This window comes from Mixophyes fleayi, chromosome 2, assembly GCF_038048845.1.
Source record: "Mixophyes fleayi isolate aMixFle1 chromosome 2, aMixFle1.hap1, whole genome shotgun sequence".
NCBI lineage: Eukaryota > Metazoa > Chordata > Amphibia > Anura > Limnodynastidae > Mixophyes > Mixophyes fleayi.
In genome coordinates, this window is record NC_134403.1 from 364151282 (window position 1) to 364166049 (window position 14768).

The following is a 14768-nucleotide window of genomic DNA, read 5'->3' on the forward strand; positions in this document are numbered from 1 at the left end:
TGAAGATGGACAGTCTGCATTAACGTTAAGTGCTAGATACACTCTGCTAGGAAGTGTATCTAGTCAATGAATAGATATAGCGTGTAAAGCGCTATGGAATCTGCTAACACTATATAAATAAATGTTGATGATGATGATGATAACATTTGGGTCTCAGTGGTATATGTTAGCAGACCCTCCAATATGACCCCTTCCACCCAGTACATAATCCTCTGCTGCTGAACTTGGCAGTGATTCTTCTTTCCTTCGGCATGGGTCACAAGACGGGATGGGGCCATCCCATACGTGTCAACTTTTGGTTCAAAGAGCAAGTGCTGGGAGACATGATGTCACAATCGCATCATCGTGTAGTAGGTACAGGACATGATGACGCAAACTGTGTCATCAGGAGCGATCCAGCAGGGCCTGATAATGCAAATCTCATAATCAAAGCCCTTCCATGCCCTCTTTACAAGACATTGAGGTTGGATCCTAGAGGTTGGCCTACACCTTAAAATCAGGGAGGACTCCCTGAAATTCAGGAGTCTCCTGCTTATTCCAGGAGAGTAGACAAGAGTGCATCATCCGGGTAACATCTGTCTGCTCCTAAACTTAGGCTGGGTACACACTACAGGGTTTTCAGACGATTATCCGGGCCAATGACGTGATAAATGACCGTTCGGCTCGATATCGCATTACTGTGTACACTGCAACGATGAACGATTATCGCTTCAGAGTACATCGTATCGTTTCATTTGACCTTTAAACTGAGCTAAAAATCTCTTCAACGATAGAACAATGTCGTTCCTATCCTGCAGTGTGTACACATGAATCGGCTGCTGATCGGGACTTCTTTTTTTTTGTTAATCAGACTTTGGTAAAATCATTACCAATAACACATCCGGCGAAAATTTCTGTAGTGTCTAACCAGCCTTAATGCTGACTCTTTTTTCCTGATTTAACCTGGATTCAATTTATAGGTGTAAAAAACCTATTTTATATTTATTAATCAAAAGACCTCAGGACAGCTGAAGAAAACGCCCGTCCGACCTTCCCCTAAATTCTGGAGCAGACAAATATATCCCGGTTGAAATGAGCCAGGAGACTCCTCTGTTATATTCAAGCTTTTCCAATATATATTTTATTAGCTGTATGGTTTATTTGTTTAACCAGAAGGGCTCAGCAGTTTAGGTGTTAAGTGTCTGATAGAGTGATCATAATCTTGCAGAGAATTGGCTCTCAGTGCTGGGATTGAGCACAACTCATTCAATGAGCACATTAAGGCAGGAAGATCCACAGAAACACACTCTGCTTATGAATGAGAGCCAGCCACTCGGAAAACCTTATTCCCAGAAAAGAGTTTATATATCAGGCAGAGCAAGTGGAAGAATCTCCCTACGAACCTCTCCACATTTTTCTAAAATAACTAGAACCCATTTTTATTTGTTGGTATAAATGAGATCGTTTAGCTTAATGAGTTCCCAGCTTAATTAGCAGTAATTATCCCAACATGGGAGTAATATCAGGGCAGGAAGTGTGGAGTCCTATATTTAGATAGATCTCTAATTGTCGTTACAGTTTTGTAATTACTTCATGTTTACAAGCCTCAGCCTCAACGAGCGTTTGTTTCACGTCTGATTAAACAGGGAGCCCGGCAGCATAGACCAGGGCGTGATTTGTAACCTAAGAAGCATGATTACTTTCAGATCCTCTAAGTGTTTGCACACAGAGGCAGGAGGTGCATCCGCACACAGCTGCAGAACCAGTAGTTACAGGCAGGAGAGAGACCGTTTGGCCGGCCCCGGGGTTGGTGTCAATCCATTTCACACCGAGCGTTACACACAATACTAAAAACACTGTCGCAATTAGCACCCTATTAAGAAACGCAACAGACCAGCCATAAAGTTTGTAGACTAGCTATAGCTATAGCTTGACTTGTCTGAGAAACATATTTCATACTGAGACCAGGGGGGGAAATGTATTAACCTCCGATTCCAGCAAATCGACAATATTCGGTGACTATGCCGTCAAAATTTAAAACGGCAATTTATTTAAAGATAGGTTTTGCCTGTAAGCACATTGCCATTCTAAATTTTTGCCGGCAAAGTCGCAGAATATCATGGATTTGCTAGAATCGGAGGTTAATACATTTACCCCCGGGTGTTATCAAATAAGCAGGTCTGTTTATTAATGGGGTTTTGCCCCAAAGGCCCCTCTACCGCAAAGTGTTCTCCATAGGATTCAGTGGCCGTTAGCCATTGGGGACAGGTTCCAAAGAGCTAAATTTTTCGGAACTTGATAAAATTGCCCAGACCGCAGTCCGCATTGACCATTATAGAAAGTGTGGTTAATCCAGTAATTTGCTAATTGCAGGAGATATCTCTGATAGGTTTTTAGTAAGTGAAAATTTTCCTAAACAATCCCTAAACTGTACGGCAAAAGCAGTTTCCATATGGTTTAGGGCTTCGTAAATAGGACCCAAAATTATGCATTAAGGGATTTTTATGAAAATCGATGTGCAGGTAATTGTAGAATTGGTGCTGTTACCCATAGCAACCAATCCGATTCTAACTAATTTGTTTTCTATTATGGATTAGAAAATGGATGTCACGTTAATTTAGGAAACTTGCTGATTTTGGCTCTACTCAGCAGAGAGGTGTCTAACGTTCCTCTGGTATTCGCCAGGGAGCCCCGCAAGGGAGTTTGGACTTAGCTGCGGGAGACACGCAGGTCGCGGTCCCTAAAGAGAGTAATCAGCGAAGCCATTAGATGGAAGAGAGTGTCAGGCAATCCGAGTCAAAGCCACACTGACAAGAGAGGTACCGAGGGAAGATCCACAAGCGCAGTCAGGCAATCCGAGGTCAAATACAGGAGTATGTATAAATATCACCCAAACCAGGAGGGGAAACCAGGAGCAGGTCAGGAAGCAGCTGAGGTCAAACACAGGAGCAGTCAGGATAGTGAAGTGGGCAGAATTAGATAAAAAATTATGCGATTCTCATGGAATCTCCGCATTTGGTCCTGCCCCTCGCTGTAAAATGACTCTGCTGCATCATTACATCACAGGGCGGGGCCAAAATGGCGTGCTCTGCATAGCCCTATAAACTATAACCAATACAAACTGCTTTAAAAATCAGATGTATTTCCGTGTAAGGTCTCTTTAATATCGGATTGCTTCAGGCTGTATTGTAGACATCTTTGTCGGCTTCCCTCATGGCTGGCGTGAAGTAGCCTTGCTGAACTAATAAGAACATGTCAGGCTCCACGGTGGCCATTGTTAGTCCTGGTCTGTTGCTTTCTGGTTAATGTATTGTTAATGTCCCTCTATTTTTACTATTTTTATACTTTTTTGTTTGTTTGTCGGTCTGTGTTCTGGTTCGTCTTTCATGTGTTTTCCATTCACTGCAAATGATGATATTTTCTAGCGGCGCACAGGAGTGCGGTTGACAATGTGCTCTTTCTGGTGGCATAAAATAATTGGCTGACCCCTGACAGGTGACATTTGCTGAAGAAAGGGATCGCCGTGTGCTGCCTGTACTATTGGAACACTGACATTTCTCTTTTTATCTAAGAATTACAAAGAAACAAAACACCCCCAGCAATCCGAATAGATGTTAACACCGATTGTAAAATGGTCGCACACAAAGGTTTCGTGACCCAAAAGTCCCCAAATTAAATTTCTACATGTTTCTAGGTGTTGGCATATTTTTTGTATGCGACATTGTCGAGGAAAAAATATACCTTATTTAGATGTTTTCAGAAAGACATCGGAGATTGTGCCATTCTGCCATGTTACATACTATGCCAAGATACAATTATATATAATCTGTAGCCTTCCATAGAACACTGCCACCTACTGGTCAAACTAATGTCAAAAAAACGTAGAGGTCTATTTATCAAGACCAAGGTGTTACGAAGGTTTTCCATTGTTGTCTATGGCAGCAAAAGAAAATCTCCGGCTAAGAAATAGAGAAAAAAATAACTTTATGGAAAACCCCCGCTTGTCACACATCAGACCCGCTGATCGACGGACTCCCTGCTATTACTCACTTTATTTCTGACAGTTGTACTTTGCCGGAACGGACGCCGCGGCTCTTCTGGCAGGGCGCAATCTTCTCAGCTGTTCTGTGCATGCGCGAACTGGCAGTAATCCCATTCATTCCTTCCAGCCAATAGAACACAAGGTTTGTTGCCAGATCTTCAGGTCTCTCCTCCAGTTCAGACATGCTGTACCCTGGCTCCTGATCATTGCTACCTGTACTCCGAATCTCCAGCACATCAATCCGCAGATCATCACAGCCTCTGTGTCTACTCCGCTATCATAGTGGCAACGCTCTGCTGATTATCACTACCAGTTTCCTGTGTGGCCACCATACTGTTCTACTGACTTGTGCTCCCCTTATATTGGTTCCGCTGTTTCACGTGGAAACCGGGCCGGATTAAGGAAATGGAGGCCCCCGGGCTAAGGGGGCCTCCATTTCCCCGTGAGGGCCCCCCGTGATCTGAGCCGCCCCCCCCCCCTTCCTGGCACTTACCTCCTTCTCCTCCTCCTTCCCCGGCGCGCTGTACACACTTTACTGAGGAGATCTTGTGAGAGTGAGACTCACGAGATCTCCTCAGTAAGGAGAATACAGCGCGCCGGGGAAGTACTGCAGTGAAAGTGCTCAGCAGCACTGATCGGGCTGGGGGCGCCCCCGACCGATCAATACTGCTGCTGAGCACTTTCAAGGGCCCCCTGGATGCCATAGGCCCCTGGGCTGTAGCCCAGTTAGCCCTATGGTTAATCCGGTCCTGCGTGGAAATTATCTCCTAGGCCCTCAGTTATCCCAATTCTTCTCAACCGTGGTATCCTCAGTTATAGACTAGGATCTCACTACAGTTTCGCTCATCACCTCCTAGGAGAACCGCGACCTGCGGGCTGGGAGCTGCAAAGTCCAAACTCCCTTGCGGAAGCCTCTGTCGAGCACCTCCCTCTCCGTTAGACTCCGCACCCTCTAGGAGGTAGTACCAACCTGAGCAGACTGTATGGGTACTCCACTGACCCTACCGGTTGTGGCTCTTGTTGATTAGGTAGCATGGGCAAGTTTTGCAGGAGCCCCCCCTAGAAGGCAATAGCTATCTTGCCTAAGGAGTATAGCTTTATTGCTAGTAAGGACTAACGCCAAAGACGATAGTCCTTACCAGGGCAGGGGCTTTGACAAATAGGGAGAAGAATTAAGGGGCATATATATTAGTTTACAAGGTTTTGCCCCATTAATTATCATCTGCCATCGTAACGATGGTAGGTGTTTTTTCGATCCCATGTAATAAAAAAAAATCATCCCTGGACAGCGCCTTTTAGCTATCATGGTCAAGCTCCGAAAAACTTGGAGCTTATTAAATTTGCCCAGATTGCAGTCACCATTGAAAATGATGGGGTGTCAGCTTAATGCAAAACTTAGCCTAATGCAGGCGATATCTATGATATCTCCTTCATTAGGCTTTTGTTAGATACAGGTTACAGGAGAAATCCACTTGCGCATGGTTCATGGCTTAATAAATAGTCTCCTTAGCCTGCTGATGAATCGGTTACTATTGCTGTCTCTGATGACACCAAAGCACGGGAACAGAAGTTCCACCTGCTCTAAAAGTCTGGAGGTTAAGAAGAAAGCTCTGAAGTGCGTGGCCCCTGGGCTCAAACTCTGGGAGAACCTCACATTATCTTCCTCTCCCCACCAGTCACTAAATCATGAGCTCCAGCAAGCCTTTGTTTCTTATATATATATATATGTAGCTGACGCTTGATCCTTTCTATCAGGAAAGTAGATTTATAGATTCCATTGTCTTCTGTGAAACAATTGTTCAGATGACAGAACGTTTTCAGGGCTGAGGATTGGAGCCGCTGAGTGTTGCATAGGTTCAATTTTCTATACTCTTCTTTTTTACTGACGTCACAAAGCTGAATGTCCAAACACCTCTAGTCGTTGGGACATGGAAACTCCTGGTTTCCACATTGGAGATGTAATGTACATAGCTTGTATATCCTTGATATTCTCTACTCAATCCTGTATAACATTACCTCTACTGTACTCTGTTCTGTGCAAGACAATTGCTCAGTGGTACAATTGCTGCATTTGATTAATTGTTCAGGAGAAATTTGGATAATTCTTGAACCAGCCTAAGCTTTCGTAACCATTAGGTTTAGGGTTAGAGCTCTTTACCTTACAGCTGTACCTCTTTTTGGACACAAATCCCCTCATCCTCCTTGGCTTCCAAGATGTCCTTCTTTTGATGGCTTTGTTATATAGGATAAACTTTTACTTTGGTTTCCAAAAGAGTATATTTTCCTTATAAATGTATAACTGCATCTCCACTCTATATATTAGTTGATATTTTACAGCTTTGTAGCCAGTAACTGTGTATAGTAATCTGTTTGTTTGTTTTTAGATATTTTTATTTATTTTTTACGTTTATGATATATTTTTATATATATTTATGTTTGCTTTTTAGATATTTATGTCCATTAGTCTGCCAAAGTGCATTGGCGTGTATCCGAAAACAAGGAAAAGTTCCCTTTATTTTTAATAACTCTTATTGTCATTCTACATAGGGTTAAGTTGGCTACGGTGGGGATTGGGGTTAGGCCGCGGTATAGGGGAATTAGCATTGGGGTTTTGCTGTGGTTGGAGGGAGGGAGGAGAGGAAATGTGCAGCACACAAGGGCTGTCAAACAAAGGTCCACAATTTCATGTGTGGTGATCGATTACAGGCAATTATAATCATCATCAATGGAGGCGCCTAGTGATTATATCTGTGTGTATGATATTATCACAGAGCAGCTGCTATTATTTATTTTTTTCTTTTTGCTGGAATAAACTATGTATGTATGTATGTTTATGTGTATGTAATATATATAAAAGCATTACAGTGTCATACCTCCCAACGTGTCCGTCCCCAGCAGCGGGACAGGGGGTGTGGCTACTCCATGTAGAGGCGTGGTTATTTACTATGGGGGGCATTACTACGTCAAGGTAGGGACATAGCCACACCCTCAGAGGGCTGCCTAGCGCTTTGGTTAGTGCACTCATTGCCTATAATATCAGACCACAGCTATACTGCAGCCTATCAGCAGCAGCTATTGATATATCGCCACTAATTTCGCAGCGCTGTACAGAGAACTCACTCACATCAGTCCCTGCCCTATTGCAGCTTACAGTCTAAATTCCCTAACATATGCACACACACTGACTAAGGTCAATTTGATAGCAGCCAATTAACCTACCAGTATGTTTTTTGTGGAGTGTGGAAGGAAACTGGAGCACCCGGAGTTAACCCACGCAAACACGGGGAGAACATATAAACTCCACAACCGAAAAGGCCATGATCGGGAATCTGAGCCGTCTCGGTACTCGGATCTGCTAAGTTCGGGTGGGCTCAGTTCTCGGAGAACCGAGCCTGAGCATCTCTAGTGAAAATATGTATAATATATAATGCCTCTTTGATGGATAAGTTTGGGTAATGCTCCGTCTGATTGAAGGTACCACCCTCCAGGACTAAGGGTTTAAAAGATACCTGCCTTGATTCCTGGCAAGGGGGGCACTGAGTTGGTGTTCGAGTTTATGTTCATGTTCCTTCCAGTTAGTCCTGACCGTAACACTCCTCAGTACTGAAATGCTACAAAATCCCATCCTACTATTGTGAGCTTAGTGAGAAGTACAGCCCTTTATTTGGGGTATACTAGGAAAGAGATACCTGGTGTGGAACTACCCGGCCCAGAACTCCAAAGGAGACCATGATAGCCGTGCCTTGTAGATTCCTCCCATATTCCCAACAGAAATGAGTACTGACTGTGTGAAAAACAGAACAAGTGTTGAGGGAAGCAGACTTTTAGTGATGGGGTTTTGCGTAACTCAAGGCTCCAAGAGTTTGTCTTTGTCAGGTAGAGACCCATAGACAAACTTAAGACCAGGAGGCTGGAGTGGACTATTTGCTAGAGAGGAGTCAGTGAGATAATCAGACCAGCTGGTTTAGGGGAAATAGGATGTTAAGCTTTGTCCCATATTTGCACAGGACCAAGTTGAAGAAACCTCCTCAGGGCCATTGTAACCCCTGGGCCTTTTCAGGTACTGTGCAGTGATTAGTAAGTTGTTTACTGTTAAAGGGAGTGGTGGCCCTTGAGAGCCACCGGTCTCTGCTGTTCCAGTAGAATGGCTGGAACCAGGAAGGCATGTGCAGGTCCTCTTGTTGCAAGTTACAAAGTTCAACTTTAATTATACCCTGGACTATGTGTGTATAAGGACTGCCTGTTGGAGGACTCTGGAGCTGAGGATCTGGGGACTTACAAAGCTTGTGTTAATGTTTATTAAGATATTTTATTGAACTGCAGAATAACACATAGAAACGAGGGACTCAGCATGCAGCCTAATAAGTTTATTCATTCCCATGATTATTTATTGTGAACTAGGGTGATATTTGCATTGTTTTATATTGGCAGACAAAGTTTTATTGGATGATGTATTGTTTTATTCCTACAATACATGATTATTGTGGTGAATCTCTTTTTTTATGATGATGTAAAATTGTTGCTGCTATGGAATGCTGTAAATCATTAATGCATAACATTCTTCTGTGAGTGTATGTGGTGAACAAATGGCCAAGCTTTGGGGAGACTGACTAGAATCTCCTTCCAGAGCATGACTGGATAAGTGTGGGCAATGTTCCATGTTATTGGAGGTATCACCCCTCCGGGACGCAGGAGATGGTATATGGCGGTTCTGAAAGTTTAAAAAAAAAACTGGCTCGATCTCTGGTGGTCGAGAACTGAGTTACCGTGGGCTCATACCCTGAGTTAGTTCTGACCATGACTCTCCTCGGGTAATGAGATGCTGCTAAATCCTATTTAACTGTAGCAAGATTGTTGCTGAGTGAATGGACAGTTGGGCGTAAAGAGAACCTGGGCTCTAAGAGTAGAATCTAGAACCAAGTGAACATCATGAGAAGACCGAGAGGAATCAATGTATGAGATTATGGCACAGTGTAGTTAATCTGACCAGTTGTGCAACTCAAGTAACAAGGGCTGGGAAGCCTGATTCATTTTTCACACTCTCTCTTTCTCGCCACCTCCTCTCTTTCTCTCCTCCCTCATTTTCACTTGCACTCTTCTCTTACTCTCTTTCCATTCCCTTCTCTATTCCTCTTCCATCACTTGTCTCTCTCCACTCCCTCTCCTATCTCTCTTCCTCCCTCTCCTCCTCCCCTTCTCTCTCTCTCCTCCCTCCTCTCTCTTAACCCTCCATCCTCTCTCCTCTCCCACCTCTCTCTCCCTCTGTCTTCTTCCTTTTCTCTCTCCACTACCTTCTCTTTCACTCCCCTCCACTCGTGCTCTCTCTCTCTTCCCTCTCCTCATCCTTCCTCTCTCTATTTTCTATGTCCCCCTCCCTCTACTCTCAATTTCTACCTCTACTCTTTCTCTTTCTATCTTCTCCCTCCTCTCTTGTTTTCCCTTTCCTCCTCTCTACCTTCCATACACACTCTTTCTCCGCCCCTCACTCTCCCTCCTCTTTTTCACACTCTCTCTTTCTCTCCAATGCCTATCTTTCCCTCCGCCCTCATTTTTCACTCTCGCCCTTCTCTTACTCTCTTATCTCCCTTTTCTCTTTCCACTCCCTCCTATTTCTTTTCCTCCCTCTCCCCCATCCATCTCCTTTCTCACCTCCCTCTCCTCTCTCTCTCTCCCCTTCTCCCTCCCTTTTCCTACTCCCCCTCCCTTCTCTCTCTCTATCCCCTCCCTCTATTCTCTCTTCTCTCCTTCTAATCCCTCTTTTTTCCTCTCCCTTCCCTACTCTCTTTCTCTCCTCTTTCCTCCTCTCTCTTTCCCCGCTTCCACCCTCTCTTTCTTCCTTCCCTTCACTCTCTCTGTCTCTCTTTCCCTCCCTTTCCCCCATTCCTCCCCTCTCTTCGTCCTTTCTGTCCCCCCTCCCTCCTCTAACTCTCACCCTCACTCTCCTCCCTTCTGTCTATTTCTCTATACCCCTCCTCTTTCTCTTCCTCTCACTCTCTATACTTTTTCTATCTATTCACCTCCTTTCTCCTTTTCACTCATTCTCCCTCTTCTCTCTCTCTCTCTCTCTTTCTCCACTCTATTCTCTCTCTCTCTCTCTCTCCATCCACTTTGCCCCAACTTCTCACTAATTGTTTTAGAGACTTACCCCCTGTTAGCTGAGGGATTTTGGGTTTTTGATTTTGTAAATGTATGAGTTTGGAAGGGGGGAGTGGTCTCATATTTCATTCAGACATTTGCCAAGAACCGTGCACAGAAGTGAGTTGTGTCCGCCTGGTCGGTCGCGACCCTCCCCCCCGCCCGCCTACACTGGCATCGCCTCTTGTGTATGTGCTGCTGGCTCATGGAGATTTCCCATACGATGAACTGTGACTAATAACAGACAATATTATTATCAGATGAAGCCAACGTTCAGCCTTATCGGACATGAGATAACAAGTCTATTATTAATGCATTAAGTCATTGAAGGGGATAAATGTGCAGATTGTCTAATTGTTTGCTAGATGCACTGTCTAGCAGATGGCATCTAGTACTTGCCTTTCCTGACGGTTCTTTATGGTGTGTGCTGGACATACGTAGCCCTCTGTCAAAGACACGGATCCCGCTGGATCCCCACTGACAACGGGTTTGAACTGTAACTAGATTTTTATACTACTCCATTGAAATTGCTGTAGTAATTGTGGGGGCAAGCTGTAGGCGTATGGGTGCACACCCCTCATCCATGATGAATCTGCAGATAAGTGCTATACCCATGGGTGGAACAGTGGATCTCCGGGACCCATAACAACGTCTGGGTAGGGGCCCAGCAATCGCCTCCTGGGCTCCCCTTCTCTGCTCTCAATGCACATGTGCCACTGAGAAGAGGTCTCTGCTCTGCTCTTCTGGGGAGGTGACAGGGGCTTCAGAGGGGTGCGAGGGGGTTTTCAAATTTTGCTATACCCTCCCACCACTTCAAAACCCATAGCCGCTGCACTCCCTATAGCCATAATTTCCAACTTTTACTCGTTTGGTTCAGGGAGATCCCAGGGAAGTGGGCGTGCGGGGGCGGGGCTTGACAAATCACATTTTTTTTGTCCCCGCCTCCTAAACGATGTCACAATTTTGGCCAATTACAGCAGGGGGTGGGGCTAAGATGATGCAATATTTGCATCATTAAGCCCAGCCCCCACTATTTATCTATTGCGGGGGCAAGAACCGGGAGCTTGCCCTGCATTAAAGAAAAGCAGCTAATGAATTTCTAGAGACTGAAGTGTCTTTTACATTTCTGTCTCCATTACTGAAGTCATGTTGTCTTACCTGTCAGTCTTTGATTAAATCTTGGTCTCCATGAAAATGGCCACCTCCATAGGCATCAATACATGGACATAGGACACCATTTCTGAACTGTGTCATCATGCCACAGATGGCGAAGCCAACCACGTCTTGTACTGGCTCAGCATCAGGGAGAATGTCAGACTCTTCAGGGAGTGAGGGAGATTACCCCTATTTCAGGGAGTCTCCCTGACATTCAGGGAGAGTTGGCAAGTATGGTTATAGTTACACCCCTGGATAGAGTCTATGGGCCTGAGGTATTAAGGAAAGTAAGGCAAAAAAAGGAGTAAATGTTCTCAGGGGCAAACCACGTTACTAGCGGCTTGCTCTGAGGGCAGCGGCCTGCTCCTCTCACGCAGATAAGACCAAAACACGTTGCAGGCATGAAGACTGGGGCGTGTTAGACTCCGTGCCTCTTTACTCAGTAGCGTCATCTGATAGCAGGAGTACGCCCACATCCCCAGTGTGAACTGTGACAGAGTGGAAGACAACTGTATGCAAACTAGCGTCATAAATAGGACACATTTGAGCAAAACTGAAATACACTACACACCTGCTTACCCTTTGGTTAGTAAGTCAAAATTCTGTCCCTTTAACCAGCTCAGCTCCTCCTTCACTTGTTTTTTTCTTGAATAATAATGAACCCGGTTCATCTCTATGTGACCTTGGCCAAATTACTATCACTCCGTGTCCTCGTCGTGAAAAATAAGGCTGTAAGCTCAATTGGGCAGTGAAACGGTGCTTGAAATTTCCAAATACAGAACAAAACAGTATGCACTTTATAAAAATATATAAATAAAACGTAATTGCTGCTCATTCACAGGCTTGTGCTAAGTCGTGCTTAAAAGAAGAAGAGGAAGGGAGGTAGGGCATTATAATTATCCAAACTTTTATCGAATCTCTGGACCTCTCGGTGTCCATGTAGGCACATAATAGAAACTATAAAAACGGATTGTGCATACAGTAAGCATTAGGGACATCCGGAAGAAGGAAAAAAAATATTTTAAAACATTTCTATTAATGATCATAGTATTATGAGCTGGAAATTTCTTTAATTTATTTTTTTGCATGTGTTCTGATTGGACTTGACATTGCACATATGTATATTCGTATCCCAGATACAAATGGAAACGTATCTTGACATCCACTTGGATTTAAATACAGACGCACGTACGCTCAAATTTAGCGCTCGTTTTAAAAACGCAAGTTGCGCGCAGGTTGCATTTGAAGCTGAATCAGGCCCATAGTGTTTAGTAACAATGTGAAATTGTAGAGATACTACTAAACCACGGATTAATCCGCACCACAACATTGTGAACCCCTTATTTTGGCGATTGACAGTCATTTTATTATTAAATATTTTAAAGCATTAATAATCCTAAAACCTCCTTTCTAAAGCATATAGATATGTAAAGGACGTCCGAGACCCATCTCAATATTGTACAGTATGCAGTACCTGCACAAATTTACCATTCAACTGGTTGTCAGTTTCTATGGCAACCGCTGAGCCAGAAGCGTTATTAACTAATTACAGCAAGATATTCTGTCAATTTCCAGAGAAATATAATCATTTTTAGTCAACAGAAAGCCACAAGGCGGACTCCATGGAAATTGCAGCGTACTGCGGTCAACTGAACACACAAATGCAATAAAACAGCTATTAAATCCTATTCCTGCTATCTCTGTTGTAGTCTTTGTTGCCTACCCTCCCGGGATGTCAGGGAATCTCCCGAATTAGGGGACGAGCTGACAATTCTCTGTACACACAGTGGAGGCAGCCATTTTTTTTTTGACTGAACCAATATTCACGTGGATCGAAGAACCAGTGACATCAGTAAGGAATGAAACTATGGTGCATACAGGCATTTGAATTTTGGTTGGTATTGGAACGTGCTTGGTGATGGGACTACTCAGAATACACTTAGCCACAACTTCGATTTGTACAATTTTATATGTTCTTTTATGAAAACTTTACTCCATTATATGCAGGGTTATTTTATATGTTCGTGACCGGACTACTTTTTATGTCTGGTTAATTGGGAAGCCATTGATCGCTGTTTTGTTTACCCCGCTAAATTAGCTTTTTTTCCTGTATATATTTGGATTTCTTTTGTTAACAAGATGAAATCAATATTTTATGTTAAGTGCATTTCTCAAGTAGAGTTAATAAAAAAAATAAACACACTTTTCCGCATTTCTAACTAAATTAGTGGGTAACTAACTACCAGAAAAATGAATGAGCACATTCTCCTGGGTAAAGCGATACCAAATATGTGTATAATGGAGATCAGGGGCAACCGCAAGATTTGTAGAGGGGGGTTTCCACACCATGCCGCCAGTGGGCGTGGCCAGCATACATGGGGGCGTGGCTATAAATTTAGACAGTGCTTGGCTGCTCTCCAACTCTTCTTATCCCGATCATATACATGGGCAATGCTGCGCGCACTACTGTTAGGTGCACGCAGCTCTCCCTTTCCAAGCAGAGCTGTGTGAAGCGGGTGCAGGGTCCAGCCATCTCAATTTTACAGTGTCCAAGGCTTGGCGGGGGGTTTCCAGGCACTAGGAAAACCCAATCCCCGCCTCGGTTTGCCTATGGAGATATAGGTCTTAGGAACAAAGTAAATTTTGGTTTTTTTTTTATGGTTTTTATGTTTTGGAAGCTTTTATTATTTTTAAATTATTACCTTTTATTTCTTTCTCTTTAGCCAAGGAAGTCTTTCTAAGGTCTCCCTTGTTGCCAGTACTGTTAGATTCAGAGTATACTGTATCTGACAGATCAGCTTCTGTATACTGTATCTGACAGATCAGCTTCTGATAGATCCAGCATACACTGAATCTGTCAGTGCTGTCTGGCAGGAGAGATCTCAGACTGGTCTGCCTTGCAAGTCTGTGAGCTATCTTCACATAGGGAAATCCTGCAATCAATGGGAAAGTCCCTTCTCAGACATGAATTTACAAACCAAGAGTAGGAAGAGTACCGATTGGTCAGTGCGCTCAAACTTTACAAGCCGTAATGTTCCGTAGAGCAGAGTTTTAAAATTCTCATGCCAGGAGGAGCAGTGACTAGACAGTTGTCTGGAAGGGCATTTCATTTGGGCAACAAGGGACCCAGCTCTAAACATCAGTCCCCGGCTGTTCTGTCATCTTGTGGGAGAAGGTTTTTCAGTAAGATATGAATGAACATCTCTTTATTGAAAATATTTTGTGAGTCTTGCAAGTTGCCAAGTTATGTCGGATCTGCTTATATTTTAGTTTGAGTGGACCAGTGTATATTTCTACAGAGTATGTATATATATTATAATAAACTACTTGGCGTGCAATAATGCATACAAAAACCTGTTAATAGTCAGCAAGGTGGCTTAGTGGTTAGCACTTCTGCCTCACAGCACTGGGGTCATGAGCTCAATTCCCGACCATGGCCTTATCTGTGTGGAGTTTG

At 43.8% G+C, this 14768-nt stretch overlaps 1 protein-coding gene and 1 long non-coding RNA gene across 2 annotated transcripts in view; one reads left to right on the forward strand and one right to left on the reverse strand.

The window, feature by feature from the left end:
* The window catches only part of BCL9 (BCL9 transcription coactivator), a 184403-nt gene that overhangs the window by 57418 nt on the left and 112217 nt on the right, over positions 1–14768 (forward strand). The gene's annotated exons all lie outside the window — the stretch shown is intronic.
* The window catches only part of LOC142139588 (uncharacterized), a 49647-nt gene that overhangs the window by 18492 nt on the left and 16387 nt on the right, over positions 1–14768 (reverse strand). The window lies entirely within an intron of this gene.